This window comes from Suncus etruscus, chromosome 13 (genome assembly GCF_024139225.1).
Source record: "Suncus etruscus isolate mSunEtr1 chromosome 13, mSunEtr1.pri.cur, whole genome shotgun sequence".
Classification (NCBI taxonomy): Eukaryota; Metazoa; Chordata; class Mammalia; order Eulipotyphla; family Soricidae; genus Suncus; species Suncus etruscus.
Window position 1 is genome coordinate 6,552,951 of NC_064860.1, and position 16,891 is coordinate 6,569,841.

General features: G+C 36.1%; 1 non-coding gene across 1 annotated transcript; it reads right to left on the reverse strand.

The window, feature by feature from the left end:
- Positions 1 to 5,055: 5,055 nt before the first annotated feature.
- Positions 5,056 to 5,162, reverse strand: LOC126026802 (U6 spliceosomal RNA). The gene has a single exon (XR_007502020.1). It is a non-coding gene; the product is annotated as a U6 spliceosomal RNA (small nuclear RNA).
- Positions 5,163 to 16,891: the final 11,729 nt, after the last annotated feature.

Here is a 16,891-nt window from a genome sequence, read left to right on the forward strand (position 1 = left end):
ACATTAAATTTAATTTAATTTAAAATTTAAAATTTTTTAAATTTTATTTATTTTTTTTTTGTTTTGTTTTTTTTTTTGTTTGTTTTTTGGGCCACACCAGCATTGCTCAGGGGTTACTCCTGGCTGTCTGCTCAGAAATAGCTCCTGGCAGGCACGGGGGACCATATGGGACACCGGGATTCGAACCAACCACCTTTGGTCCTGGATCGGCTGCTTGCAAGGCAAACGCCGCTGTGCTATCTCTCCGGGCCCAAAATTTTTAAATTTTAAATCTGAAAATGTCTTTTAAATCTTAATAATATCCCTGACAGAAATTTCTCTAGAGAATGCTGAAGAAGTAGACCAAACATTGGGTTGAAATAGCACATTGGTTATTTCTTTAATACTCAAATATTTTCAAAGTGTGTGTGTGTGTGTGTGTGTGTGTGTGTGTGTGTATGTGTGTGTGTGTATGTGTGTGTGTATGTGTGTGTTGGGCCTCATCTGGCAGTGTTCAGGAATAATTCTTGGGTCTGTATTCATGAGGGACACCAGAAGTTGCTCACAGGACCATAAATAATACTGGGATCTAACCTTGGTTAATGAAACTTAAGACAAGCACCTTAACTCCAGTACTATCTCTTTTGCTCCAAATTTTGAACAGCATTCACATTTGTCTCATCTCTATCTTGCCAATAACTGTGATATGTCAAATTAATTTCAAAAGTTATAAAGACACAAGAATGCAAAAAGCTAAGATTAAATAAAGGGCTGAAATTCTAAGCACATCGGAAAATGGATTACAGGAAGAAGAGTAGTGAGAATGCATATTAGTAGAGTAAGTTATGGAGTTAGAAACGGGCCAATACAACTTTAACTTGCAAAATTTTAAGACGAATCGATAGTTTGAAGCACAAGTTATGGAAGTTAAGATATGAGTCATGGAAATAAAAATGTGAAAATTGGTTTGAAGTTTACACACAAACAATTCTATAATTGCCTCCTTTCTTCACATCTCTCCATCTCTACCACAGTTTCACATCTTAAAAAGTATTGTTCATCATTAACAAACTGAAAATTTACTCTGAATCAACTGAGGCAGAATTATGGATTAACCTTTTGATTACTCAAACAAAAAGGGGTCAGAAAGATGCTTAAACAAAAAATCTACTCTGTACCTGTGTATTACAGAAAATTAAGGTCCTGTTTCTACTTTGCTATAAATATAAGGATACTTTTTTTAACAGTTTTGCAGAAAAATATTGAAGGCAAAATATTACATATTGACCTATGAATGTCCCTGTACCTAACTTAAGTACTTAAATTTTGTTCTTCCTAGTTTTCCTCTCCGATTTCTCCCTCCGTCCACATCCCCACAACTTACAGTAGTTTTTAGTACCCTATTTTTTAATATAATTTGTCAGTGAAAGATCACCAATTTTTTTGGGGGGGGTTTGGGCCACCCATTTGATGCTCAGGGGTTACTCCTGGCTAAGTGCTCAGAAATTGCCCCTGGCTTGGGAGGACCATATGGGACACTGGGGAATCGAACCGTGGTCCTTCCTTGGCTAGCGCTTGCAAGGCACCTAACCTCTAGCGCCACCTTGCTGGCCCCAAAATCACCAATTCTTTTTTTTTTTTTAAATTTATTTAAACACCTTGATTACATACATGATTGTGTTTGGGTTTCAGTCATGTAAAGAACACCACCCATCACCAGTGCAACATTCCCATCACCAATGTCCCAAGTCTCCCTCCTCCCCACCCGACCCCCGCCTGTACTCTAGACAGGCTCTCCATTTTCCTCATACATTCTCATTATTAGGACAGTTCAAAATGTAGTTATTTCTCTAACTAAACTCATCACTCTTTGTGGTGAGCTTCCTGAGGTGAGCTGGAACTTCCGGCTCTTTTCTCTTTTGTGTCTGAAAATTATTATTCAAGAGTGTCTTTCATTTTTCTTAAAACCCATAGATGAGTGAGACCATTCTGCGTTTTTTTTCTCTCTCTCTCTGACTTATTTCACTCAGCATAATAGATTCCATGTACATCCATGTATAGGAAAATTTCATGACTTCATCTCTCCTGACAGCTGCATAATATTCCATTGTGTATATGTACCACAGTTTCTTTAGCCATTCGTCTGTTGAAGGGCATCTTGGTTGTTTCCAGAGTCTTGCTATGGTAAATAGTGCTGCAATGAATATAGGTGTAAGGAAGGGGTTTTTTGTATTGTATTTTTTGTGTTCCTAGGGTATATTCCTAGGAGTGGTATAGCTGGATCGTATGGGAGCTCGATTTCCAATTTTTGGAGGAATCTCCATGACGCTTTCCATAAAGGTTGAACTAGACGGCATTCCCACCAGCAGTGGATAAGAGTTCCTTTCCCTCCACGTCCCCGCCAACACTGTTTATTCTCATTCTTTGTGATGTGTGCCATTCTCTGTGGTGTGAGGTGGTACCTCATCATTGTTTTGATTTGCATCTCCCTGATGATTAGTGATGTGGAGCACTTTTTCATGTGTCTTTTGGCCATGTGTATTTCTTCTTTGTCAAAGTGTCTGTTCATTTCTTCTCCCCATTTTTTGATGGGGTTAGATGTTTTTTTTCTTGTAAAGTTCTGTCAGAGCCTTGTATATTTTGGAGATTAGCCCCTTATCTGATGGGTATTGGGGTGAATAGTTTCTCCCACTCAGTGGGTAGCTCTTGTATCCTGGGCACTATTCCTTTGAGGTGCAGAAGCTTCTCAGCTTAATATATCCCATCTGTTAATCTCTGCTTTCACTTGCTTGGAGAGTGCAGTTTCCTCCTTGAAGATGCCTGTAATGTCCTGGAGTGTTTTGCCTATGTGCTGTTCTATATATCTTATGGTTTGGGGGCTGATATCGAGGTCTTTAATCCATTTGGATTTTACCTTCGTACATGATGTTAGCTGGGGGTCTAAGTTTAATTTTTTGCAAGTGGCTATCCAATTGTGCCAACACCACTTGTTGAAGAGGCTTTCCCTGCTCCATTTAGGATTTCCTGCTCCTTTATCAAAAATTAGGTGATTGTATGTCTGGGGAACATTTTCTGAGTATTCAAGCCTATTCCACTGATCTGAGGACCTGTCCTTATTCGAATACCATGCTGTTTTGATAACTATTGCTTTGTAGTACAGTTTAAAGTTGGGGAAAGTAATTCCTCTCATATTCTTTTTCCCAATGATTGCTTTAGCTATTCGAGGGTGTTTATTGTTCCAAATGAATTTCAAAAGTGTCTGATCCACTTCTTTGAAGAATGTCATGGGTATCTTTAGAGGGATGGCATTAAATCTGTATAATGCCTTGGGGAGTATTGACATTTTAATGATGTTAATCCTGCCAATCCATGAGCAGGGTATGTGTTTCCATTTCCGTGTGTCTTCTCTTATTTCTTGGAGCAGAGTTTTATAGTTTTCCTTGTATAGGTCCTTCACATATTTAGTCAAGTTGATTCCAAGATATTTGAGTTTGTGCGGCACTATTGTGAATGGGGTTGTTTTTTTAATGTCCATTTCATCCTTATTACTATTGGTGTATAGAAAGGCCATTGATTTTTGTGTGTTAATTTTGTAGCCTGCCACCTTGCTATATAAGTCTATTGTTTCTAGAAGCTTTTTGTTTTTTTTTTTTTTTTGTTTGTTTGTTTTGGGGCCACACCCGGCGATGCTCAGGGGTTACTCCTGGCTGTCTGCTCAGAAATAGCTCCTGGCAGGCACGGGGGACCATATGGGACACCGGGATTCAAACCAACCACCTTTGGTCCTGGATCGGCTGTTTGCAAGACAAACGCCACTGTGCTATCTCTCCGGGCCCTCTAGAAGCTTTTTGATAGAGTCTTTAGGGTTTTCTAAGTAGAGTATCATGTCATCTGCAAACAGTGAGAGCTTGACTTCTTCCTTTCCTATCTGGATTCCCTTGATATCCTTTTCTTGCCTAATCGCTATAGCAAGTACTTCCAGTGCTATGTTGAATAGGAGTGGTGAGAGAGGACAGCCTTGTCTTGTGCCAGAATTTAGAGGGAAGGCTTTTAGTTTTTCTCCATTGAGGATAATATTTGCCACTGTGGTAGATGGCCTTCACTATATTGAGAAAGGTTCCCTCCATTCCCATCTTGCTGAGAGTTTTGATCAAGAATGGGTGTTGGACCTTATCAAATGCTTTCTCTGCATCTATTGATATGATCATGTGGTTTTTATTTTTCTTGTTATTGATGTTGTGTATTATGTTGATAGATTTACGGATGTTAAACCAGCCTTGCATTCCTGGGATGAAACCTACTTTATCGTAGTGGATGATCTTCTTAGCGTGGCATTGAATCCTATTTGCCAGGAATTTCTGGAGGATCTTTGCATCTGCATTCATCAGCGATATTGGTCTGTAATTTTCTTTTTTTGTAGCATCTCTGTCTGGTTTAGGTATCAAGGTGATGTTGGCTTCATAAAAGCTATTTGGAAGTGTTTCTGTTTGTTCAATTTCATGAAAGAGTCTTGCCAAGATTGGCAGTAGTTCCTCTTGGAAAGTTTGATAGAATTCATTAGTGAATCCATCTGGACCTGGGCTTTTGTTTTTTGGCAGACATTTGATTACTTTTTTTGATTTCATCAATGGTGATGGGGGTGTTTAGATATGCTACATCCTCTTCCTTCAACCAAAGATCACCAATTCTTATAACAAAGTTTTTGTATTAAATAAAGAAAGCCACGAAATAAAATCAAATAAAAAAAAATTAACCCTCCAAAATAGGGACTTAGAGGAAACAGACTCAACACAGCAAACAGAAGAAAATCTATATAGACTATCAGCCAAAATGGGCCAGAGAGATAGCATGTAGGTAAAGCATCTGCCTTTCAAGTAGAAGGTCGGTGGTTCAAATCCCGGCATCCCATATGGTCCCCCGAGCCTGCCAGGAGAGATTTCTGAATGTAAAGCCAGGAGTAACCCCTGAGCACTGCCGGGTGTGACCCAAAAACAAAACAAAACAAAACAACAACAACAATATATATATATATATATATATATATATATATCAGCCAAATAAACCAGAATATATATATTAAATATGGAACGCTTCATGAATTTGTCTGTCATCCTTGTGCAGGGCCATGCTAATTTTCTCTGTATCGTTCCAATTTAAAGTATATGTGCTGCCAAAGCGAGCACATTAACCAGAATAATTTTTACACATATAATAGAAGAATAAAATGTAGAAAATAACATTGAAGTAATAAATAAAAATCTGGAATCTAAAAACATGACAACAAATAGAACTCAAAGGTAAGAAGAAATTAAATTGAAAGAAGAAATAAGAATTGAAATCTTATGAATTGAAATAGAGACATACAAGTGAAAATTAAAGAAAAACATTTACAAGATTAAACTTAAAATGAACTACAGTTAGCCAATAGTTTCTGGGAAAAAAAGAAAATAGAAGAAAATAAATTATCAAAGAAGCAATAGATGTTTTGGAATTTTAGGTATTATTAATATTTTTAAAGAAATCCATGAAGTGACTAAGTATTTTCTGGCTTATTGTTCTGGTCTATAGTCTTTTTATACATGCAGAACTTAATATTAAAGATCAGAAAAGATAGTGTTATAAAACGAAGTTTTTCAAAATTTCAACAAATGGGAATGAAATACACATTATATAGTAGAGAATAATTTTATTTACATCAGTCTGATTGTAAGTGGGAACAATATACTCTGCATTAGTGTCATACTATTAAAAGATGAACCATGGGATGAAGTAAAAATAATTAACCTAGAAAATTTGTTGTATCAGGATAATTATATTTTGTATTAAATACCTTTGATTGGGGCCGGAGAGATGGCATGGAGGTAAGGCGTTTGCCTTGCATGCAGAATGTTCATGGTTTGAATCCCGGCATCCCATATGGTCCCCCGAGCCTGCCAACAGCGATTTCTGAGTGTAGAGCCAGGAGTAACCCCTGGGCGCTGCCGGGTGTGACCCAAAAACCAAAAAAAACCCCACTTTGATTTTATTATTTTGTTTATTAATATTATTAATAAATAATATTTGCTATTAACATTAATTATTTGTTATTAATAATGACTAATATTATGACATAAGTGTATATGTATATATAACACATATAACAATTTGTTATAATAACAAATTAATATTTTCATTAAAATTAATAAATAATTTTGTTTATTGATAAATATCTTTAAGCACAATGGTAACAGACATGCTTTTAGTTCAGTTATAAAAAAAGTATACTCCTCTTAACCAGTGCAACCTTCCCACCACCAACGCCCCCCATCTTTCTCAGTTGTTCAAGACAGGCTTTCTGTTTCTCTCACTCACTACCATTGTCATGATAGTTGTTAGTGTAGTAATTTCTCTAACTCCACTCACCTTGTTCTCTGTAATTTACTTGTGAATTGTATTTTATTTAGGTCATTACTTTAACAACAGAAACTGGGAAGTCAAATTAGCATCCTTGCCCATGAGCTTATAGATATCAAACATATTTCTGTCTTTAATTTACTTGGTTCTTCTGTCATTTACAGAGGCTTTGAGATCTTCTTTCCTTATGATTTATCAGGATTCACTTTACCATATATATCTTTTTTTCTTTTAGCAACACCTGGAGGCACTAGGGCTTGCTCCTGGCTCTGCCTTCAGAAATCACTCCTGAAAAACCTGGGCCGGCCACATACAAGACAATGTTCTATTTGCTGTGCTTTTGCTCCAGCCCTTCTTAAGCATAGTTTTAATTTGTGAAGTACAAGCCTTTCAGCATTGTATCATACATGACTATCAGAGGAAGGTTCCCTGGATGCTTTTGCTCACTTCCTTTCTTTCAGACTCAGGCAGATTTCTCTGGGGGAATAAATACAGTATTTTTCCTACTGGACCTCTTTTCCAATTCATAAAGTAGTTGCATTTGGATTTTCGAAAAAATGTTAGTTGAGGAAAGTTAATGTAGAGTAGAACAGTTTTCCTGCCACCATGAAATTCAATGTTTTTGGCGCTGTTATATACAGCAGCTCCCTTAGCTAGGCCTTGAGATTCAAGTCCATTTTGGATCTAGGAGAACATGAGAGATGTTGCACTCAGATGTCTGACATCCCACCAGTGCTTGGCGGCACAGATTTTCACACTTGAACAGAAGCTGAGATTCTTGCTAAGCAGTAGCCTAGGAAGACCTCTATTGGTTATTTGTTTCTGGGAAACAAGCTTCACCAAAACATAGTTTTAAATAACAAATAATTCATTTGTCTATAATTCTGGACCTCAATGACTTGGGCTGGGCTCAATAAGGCAATGGTGCTCGTTTGTTCTGGAGTTATTCAGTGGCTGGATGGAATACTTCATTTATATGAGTAGATATTAGTGACTAACAACTGAGCCATTCACAGCCACAGAGACACTGGCCCATCCATGCATCTTCACAAGGAGATTTTTGACTGAGAAAATGGAAATGGAAGCAGGCCTTCTTCTTGAGGGTTGTACGCACAACTATCACAATAGCCCTCCTGATAAACTTTTTGGTTAAAACAAGCTGCTAGACCAGTCCAGGTTCAATTTATGGAGTAACTATAGCACCTCCTTTGTGGGGAGGGCGGTCACTGGGTGGTGCACAGGTCTTACTTATTGCTGGAATCAATCCTGGTGGGGCACTGGGTACCAAATGGATGCCAAAGATCTGCATCAATCAGCAAATATGCTGGGTAGGCCCACCTGCATGCCAGTCAAGTACCCTACACGGTATACTATATGCTGGCCCAGCCCTCAATTTTTATGACAAGTAATAAAGGCAAACATATCCAGGAATAAGAGGAATCTCTGGGACCGGAGAGATACCACAGCAGTAGATTGTTTGCCTTGCAAACGCAGCAGATCCAGGATGGATGGTGGTTCAAATCCCAGCATCCCAGATGGTCGCCTGAGGCTGCCAGGAGAGATTTCTGAGCGCAGAGCCAGGAGTAAGCTCTGAGAGGGCCGTCAGGTGTGACCCAACACACACACACACACACACACACACACACACACACACACAAATAAAATTGACTATATTACCCTAAACTATGTTGCATAGAGTGCTTGAAAAATTAAATGTGATCAATCCATAGTAGTGCATGAATTACAGTAATTATTATTTAATGATTTAAATATTAAAGATTTTAATATGAAGCAGAAGCTACACTTCTTTTATGAACACCGTGAGTCAAATAAAATATGTGTACCTAAGTTTCAGCGAACCAATTCTTCGTAAGATAAAAAGGAATTATTTAAAAACATATTTAAAATGTTCTACAATAGGGAGGCCCTAGATGACTATCAAACCAGTTTGTTTTGCTAAGTAGAAAGGATTTGCAAATGAAATCCCAGTGGCTACACTGAGAGGGGGGTAGAAGTTTACATATAAAACTTGTTTATATATAAAACATATATAATTTGGTGTGGGGAGTCCCATGTATAAGTCACTGACTTCACTAAGTTTCTAAATATGGAAAAAATAAAAAAGAGAAAAGGAATAGAACTGTAGTTGATCGAAAAATCTCAAAGAAATGAAAAAGTCTGCAATGTCAGAGGAGAAACAGAGGGAAGGAGTTGGGGGTTCTGAATACAGAATCTCTGATTTAACATAGTACCTCACTTCAGCATTTATCTCCACATGTAAAATGTATATGTATTCAGAATAGCAGTTTCATCTATTCCTATCTGATGCATAAATCTTTTTCATCTGAAATTCCTATTTGTTAAAGTTATTGCTTGATATCTGAGTTATTCAGTCTACAAAGGTTCCCACCCTTCAGAGTTTTCTATTTATAACAGTCTTATAACTAGTACATCTTTCCAGGGAGGATAAATGACTCCAGCTGTGGGTTTAAAATCTATGGTTACCTTTCAACCTCCTGCATTTTTAACTCTGTTTCTATGCAGACTCTTTAGAGAGAAATATGACTAAACAACCAGGCGAGGGTTGCATTACTTAATCCAATTGTACATTAGTGGCAGGATAAAGACAAACTCTAGGTCCAATAAGCGAGAGAGATAATTTCCTGGAAACTCTTGTGTCTCTTACTTCTCCCATTTAGTTCATACCCGAGCCAATATGATCATGGTGAAAAGAATTGATAGAGACATTCACGTTTGTTTTTCTTTCTTTCTTTCTTTCTTTCTTTTTTTTTACAAATTCTTCTGATCCTTCTATTAAGAATTTGATGTTATAAATTAAGAAAATAGGAGTCCACAGAACGGGGGGAACCAGTTTTCAACGGAAGGTAAATCATAATAAAGCACCTTTAATATCATAAAATAAGTCTCTCTAAGAGAAATCAAATTGTACATTTGATGCCAAAGATGAAGTAAGCAAAGAAGTTTAGAGGGGTCCTTCCACAGTTAATTTAGTAGAGAATATCTTCTAAGATGGATTTATCAGTTTAGTAAGGCAAGTTAAGCTAGGAAGAAATTGCTTGAAGAGTATCCCTGCCTTAGTCTTATGCATTCTTCTGTTTTAGCTGAAGACAAGACCATGACCCAAAAGTCTATGTAAACTTGCCTGTTGGGAATTCCAACCTGGAAATCCCTGCCTGGTTCAATTGGCATTTATTTTCTTAAGGAATATCTGGTAATTCAGAAAGTTGGCCTATTGGATCCACCACTAAAATATTTATAGATTTTGTAAATTAGACAGATGTCTAAAGAATTTTCATTCTTCCTTCCAAATTTTTTTAGATTCTTATTATGGAAATCTTAAGTCATGTGGTGCCTCTTTTCCCAACCTTTATTGATAAATATCTATTTTGTATGGTAATTCACATAAATATATTTCACAATATTTATATTTCAAACAACATTCAAAATATAGAATGCATACATTTTAAGGAAATTTGAACCATAACCGGCTGCACTCAGGGGTTACTCATCATTTGTGTATGATCCCAAATCAACAAATACATACATACATACATACATACATACATACATACATACATACATACATACATACATAAATAGACCTCCAGGATCAGAACTAGAGAAGTCATTCCAAAAGTTGGAGCACATCCATGGCTCTGAATTCAATCTCTGGAACTGCATGATGCTCTAAACATTGCCAAGGTGTGCTCTATGCAAAAATATTCTAAAGACAGCATTCTGGCTACATTTGACAAAGCACATGCTTTGCATGTGTATGAACTTTTGGCATGGCTACAGAGAGCCAAAAACACTGTGGGGAAAGATTTTGTTGTTGGTTGTTTGTTTTGTTTTGTTTTTGGACCTACTCTGTGACTCTCCTGGATTATTCATGACTTTGTGCTCAGAAATCACTTCTGGCAAGCTCAGGGGTCTGTATGGGAAGCTGAGAATCAAATCCAGGTTGGCCTCATGCAAGACAAACTCCCTACACTATGTGCTATTGCACTGGTCCCCATAAAATACAGATTCACATGAAAATACATAAAAATGTATGACTGTATGCATTTCCAAATATACATTAAAATTTCTGATTTCTACTCCTACATCTTATTATACTTTGAAAAAATCAAAAGAAACCCTATCAAAACTGGAGCTATAGCACAGTGGATAGGGTGTTTGCCTTACATGCAACCAACCTGGGTTCGGTTCCAGGCATACCATATGGTTCATGGAGCCTGCCAAAAGTGATTTCTGAGTGCAAAGCCATGGATTGAATTCAGGGCAAAGGATGTGCTTCAACTTTTGGAATGATCTCCCTAGCTTTGATCCTGAAGATCTATTTATTTTTTTATTTATATATTTGCTGATTTGGGGATCATACACAAGTGATGATGTTTGGCCATACCCAAATTGATGATCAAGGACTATTCCTGGCTCTGTGCTCAGGAGTAATTTCTGTCAATGCTCCACATATCAATTGTTTGCTGCATACAAGGCTAGTGCCTCACCTCCTTTGCTATTTCTTAGTCCCAGTCTTTAATTACCCAATAAAGTTCCAGTAAGGTTCCAGTTTTTAAGGGTCCAATAAATTTCCAATACTTTAAGCAGGATTTTCTTTCTGGTTTCTGACATCTTTCCATTTATTCTGTTATCCACAGTCAAAATTCCCAGTATTATTTATATTCAATTCCCCCCCAAATTGGATTTAATGTGCTATGCACCCAATTCAGAAATTCACTTTCTATTATATGTACTTTTCTCCAACACATACTTTCAATACTTAACTGCAAAATTCTCAGGATCAACTAGAACGTATATCATTAATTTAAATGTCAGTAAATAGTTTCTTTTGGTTGATAATTTTGAATATTACTGCTTTTGTGCATTTATCCATAATCAGTGTGTTGAAGGAAAAATTTTGAGTAAAGTAAAAAAAAGTCTTATATTCTTCTAAACTCAAGCTGAAAAACACACCTCATTCATTTATCTTTCTCTTTTATTCATTCTCTCCATTACTACACTCAAGCCATCTATTTTGATTTTGTCTACTTTATGTCACTAACATTATTACAGATCACATGAAAATATATCATTATTGTTCATAGCTTATAGAATATTATTTTACTCTAATTATTTGTTTATTAATACTTATATTTGATTCTTATGCAGTGAACTTTCACACATGTACACATAAGCACAAATTTGTACTATTTATAATAGGGCCATATTAAGTACATGTTAAGTTTAAAAAAAAAAGCACCATTACTTGCAAAAAGACTATTACATTTTTTTTTTTTTTGGTTTTTCGGTCATACCCAGCAGTGCTCAGGGGTTACTCCTGGCTCTATGCTCTGAATTCGCTCCTGGTAGGCTCAGGGAACCTTATGGGATGCCGGAATTCGAACCATTGACCTTCTGCATGCAAGGCAAATGTTCTACCTTCATGCTAACTCTCCAGCCCCAAGACTATAACTTTTTGTTGAATCAACAATTTTTTGTGGCTTTTGGGTCACACCCGGCAGTGCTCAGGGGTTATTCCTGGCTCCAGGCTCAGAAATTGCTTCTGGCAGGCACGGGGGATCATATGGGGTGCCGGGATTCGAACCGATGACCTCCTGCATGAAAGGCAAATGCCTTACCTCCATGCTATCTCTCTGCGACCGAATCAACAATTCTTGATAGCAACTTTCCTTCATATCAAAGTACTTTTAAATTTTAAAACCAAACTGGGAAATATTAATTGGTATTTAATTTTGAGTAGGAGTATCTATTGTTATATATATATTTTGCACATTACCATTTTACTATAATACTGTGATTTTCTAAGATGTTCATAATAAAGTTGTTTAAGGCATTAAATATTCCAACACCAGTCCCATCACCAGTGTGACCCTCACTCCACCAAGATCCCCATCTTCCTACCTCAACCTGAATCTGTCCTCTTTCAGGCATCAACAATTTTTCACCTTTTAAAGCAACTTTTTCTTTTCTTTTCTATTGTTTTTATAATGACTGATTTGGCCGATTTTGTATCTATATTTATATTTTTGTCTCAACAGAAAATCCATTTGTTGCAAGTATTTTGTATAGGTCTATTATTTTTTCATTTATTTTTCTTATGAAAAAGCTCAGTGTGTTTTTTCCTAATCACAACCTTTTATCTGCCTCTATTCCACTGAGATAATCATGTCTTAAAATGTATGTATTTTTTTCATTCCTTATTTTTTTTTTATCAAATCTATTTTTTTACCCCATCTGTATTATATTGTTAGACCATATGGTGATACATTTTACTTGTATTCTGCAAAGGTAGGATTACATGTTTATATCCTTTTGAATAACTTCATAAATTATTATTTCTCAAAATTAATATATTATTATTTGTAGTTGAGGTCTTTATCCTCAGCAATTACTATATTCAAAAGATTTACTAAGGTGTATTAGTCTAGTTATGGTCCATGCATTTTGTTATTATTTCTACCTGAACAATAATAACTGAGAACTTTCTTGGCCACACCTGGTGACGATCAGGGGTTACTTCTGGCTAAGCACTCAGAAATCGTTCCTAGCTTGGGGACCATATGGGATGCTGGGGAATCGAACCTAGGCTAACGCACAAGGCAGACACCTTACAGCTTGTGCCACCACTCCGGCTTCTAAGTGAGAACTTTTGAATCCTAACTGCTGTCTCATTTATTTAACCTTCTTGTCTAGTTAATTTAATTTTGTATTCTAATAAACCATCTTCCTTCTATTCTTTACTTATAACCTTTAATAAGTGAAATATAGCTAGTTTCCCAATTGTACAATGCAAATATTTTTTTTCATTATGAAAGATGAATGTCAAATGACTAACAATGTCTTCTAGTTGGAATGAGGTATGCATGATTGATTGTTTCTGAGTCTATTGGTATTTTAAGTTTTCTCATCATGGCAGTTTCAGTGATTTCAGAAGCACCCAAACCTACACTCCTCAGCAAAGAATTCTTATTCATGTGATCCACTTCTCAATGTTCCTATTATCTTTATGTTTGCATTATAGGACAGTGCGTTTCCATTAACTAGATCTGAGTTCCTATCCAAATCTGGAACAAGATGCTGAAGAGAACATGACATGCATAACAGTTATGATTGAGGGTACACTTGACTATGAATTAAAGCTTTTCTAAAACATTTTCATGACCTGAGAGCAACACTAAAGACTATTGATCATCTTGATTGATTCTATGTACCAGTGTACCAGGTCTTGTCTAAATTTTGTGCCATATTAGGAGACAAAGTTCTTTACACCATTAGCAATGGACTCTTGGTTCTCAAAGGCAAGCTGAAATATATAATAAATAGTTTGTTATTTCTTTTTTTTTGGGGGGGTCACTCCTGGCAGTGCTCAGGGGTTACTCCTGGCTCTATGCTCAAAAATCGCTCCTGGCAGGCTCAGGGGACCATATGGTATGCCGGGATTAAAACTACTGTCCTTCTGCATGCAAAACAAACACCCTACCTCCATGCTATCTCTCTGGCCCCTTGTTTTTGTTTTAGTTTGTTTTCCAGCCACACTCAGCGATGCTCAGGGGTTACTCCTGGCTATGTACTCAGAAACCAGTCCTGGCTTGGGGGACCATATGGGAGTAAGGGGATCTAACTGAGTGAGTTTCGTCCTGGGCCAGCCACATGCAAGGCAAACACCCTACCACTGAGCTATTGCTCCACCTCCTTTTAATTATTTTTTTATTTTTTTTGCATTATTACTTATGTTCACAACATTTTTTAATTTTAATTTGAGTAGACCCCTTCTTCATTGCTGGGCATTTATTGTCAACTGTAAGTTTGAGTCCTTAGATAACATAAATTGAGGATTGAGGATAGCTAGACTGTTTTTATAGGCTTGAGGCTGAAAGTTTCAGCCCTGGCATTGTTCCACTGAGCAAATGTGTATCATGGGATCCCTAGTGCCATACCCAAGTGTGTGTAAGCAATACTACTGAAAAAAAAAAAAGGTGTAAAGCCTCAACTATATGCTAGTACAATGCCTAAAAGTGTGGGCACAAAGACCCCCCTAAAAAAAACAGAGCATTGGAACCAAATGTATATGATGTCCATAAATAAAGTGTGCAAGTTATGGAACTGGAGAGACAATACAGCAGGGAGATGCTTATCTTGCATGCAGCTGATACGGAATTTGTTTTCAGCATTCTGTATAGTCCCTCGAGGATGATTCCTGAATTAGAGCCAAGAGTAACTCCTGAGCATCACTGAATGTGGGCCCCAAATCATAAGTTCTCATAAACATAACAACCAAGAATGTATGACCCCTAGTCACCACAAGAAAGGGCAGGGCAGGGAAATTTTTTTTAAAAAAAAGAAAATATAATAAGGTGTACTGATTTCACTTGGAAGTTAGATAATGTAACTGATATATGTTTTCTATTATTGAGATATTTTATTTTTACAATCTTAGATTGAAACAAATACATGTTTTTACTTCTTTACGAATGGGGACTAATCCTTTTCTTCAGTGAAAAATGCTGAGAGGATTAAGCCATGGACATCAAATACTTTAGGGATAACAGTGGTTGAAAATACAACTAGTTTGTTCAAGTTGTTTTATTATTATTATTATTATTATTATTATTATTATTATTATTATATCTTTATTTAAACACTGATTACAAAATAACTGTAGTTGGGTTCTAGTCACAAAACGAACACCCCCTTTTTTTAAATGACTTTATTAAAGGTCTGCCACATTGGGAGATTCAAAGCATGAGTATCAAATGCTTATTTCTTCTAGATAAGATGGCAAACAATAATTGTGTGTTTGACAGAAAGAAAGTGATCTTGGGAAAGAAAAAGAGTTACAATAAATACTTAATACACTCCAAAGGAGCCCAGTCACATGACAAATGAGAACTATCATAGAATCTGAACAGGGAAGCTAACAGAGATGAAACAAAATTGGGTTATATATAAGGAAATATATAAGGAAATATATATAAGTTGGGTTAAGAAGCAGGCCTAAGTTGGAGGACTTGTCTGCACTTACACTACAACCCTTGGCAAATATTGGTCTTCCATGTATTCTTACACCAGCCTGTTATTCTCTTCTATTATTTGAAATCATGTGGATCCTACAGGAGTCCAAGGAATATTTATCTTTTATGGTTTTGAATGTGTAAATCATATTCAGTTGATATGTGACATACTTGTTGACAACCTAAATGGATTTTTTAATAGTGTATCTTAGATAAATCTTTCTCCTGCTGTATAAGAGCCAAAAATGTTTTTATGGCTAACTCTAGCTTACTAAGCAGCCAAGGTTTTTCTCTTCTTTTTTTTTTTTAAATCCAACCATTTAATTTTTAATATGGATTAGTTCCTTTTGGTAATTAAAAACAAACATTTTGTTAAAGAGCCAACATATTAATCAAAATAATATAGGGTTATGTGTGTCAGTCACTGAAATGTTTTAAACCTTTTTGAAATGAAATCCTGAGATAAAATTAAAGCAGATTAAAACAAAGTCCTTTATTGCTTATGCCCTGTTAAGACCAAAGGTCAAACAGAAAGTTCAGTTAGAGCCATATTAAATTTCAGTGTGTATTAAGGGGATAATAATATGTGAATGTTCTGATATCATAATAACATGTAGCAGTAGAAAGTTTAAAAATAGTTTCCCCTTTGTTATGTAGACCTCCAAGTTTTTGCCATTGGTAAAGTTTCATTGGTTTATTTTATTTGTAGTGCTGCTACTGTTCGGTTCTTAAGTTGGTATTACAATGGAGAGCTAGAATAACTTTGGGAATGATGTAGAGCTAGAAACTCTGCTTTAGCCAGAGACCAAATAAAAATCCAGGAGGAGTGTTTTATTTCCTTTTGTTTTGAGAATGCTAGATTGTCAGTAAGCTCTCAAACATAAAGATTAAGAGGTTTTAAGATCCTTTTTGGGATCTTTGATATGGTGGTGCTTTGTTGACCTATATGCAATGTGCTGGCTTATTAACCACTTGCTAGCAGGGCTTTAGAATTTCATTTGCCATCCAAAACATTCTATAGCAAAGTAAAAACCAAAAAGCTAGCTATCTAATACTGGCTGCTGATAGCTGTCAACATACAATGCTTTTTTTCTTCATTGGAAACATTGTAAAACATGTTGTAAAATATGAAATGATATGCTCTACTCTCTACCTTATACTCCAATATCAAAATTATATATTTAGCCATCCTGACAACTTTATCGGTTTAATCAAAATATTAGTTCACTAGTATATTAAGAACCACCAGACATCTATGGATCCATCAAAGATCCTGAAAAGAATAACTGAAAAAGAACACAAAAACAAAACAAAGCTGTAGTAGTGATCAATATAGCTGGCATTGACTTAAAAACAGGCATATAGATCAATGGAACAGAATGGGGAGCGCAGAATAAGTCTGTGCATAACTGGCTACTTAATTTTTGATAGAGACCAAAAATATATAACAGAGAAATAAAAAATTT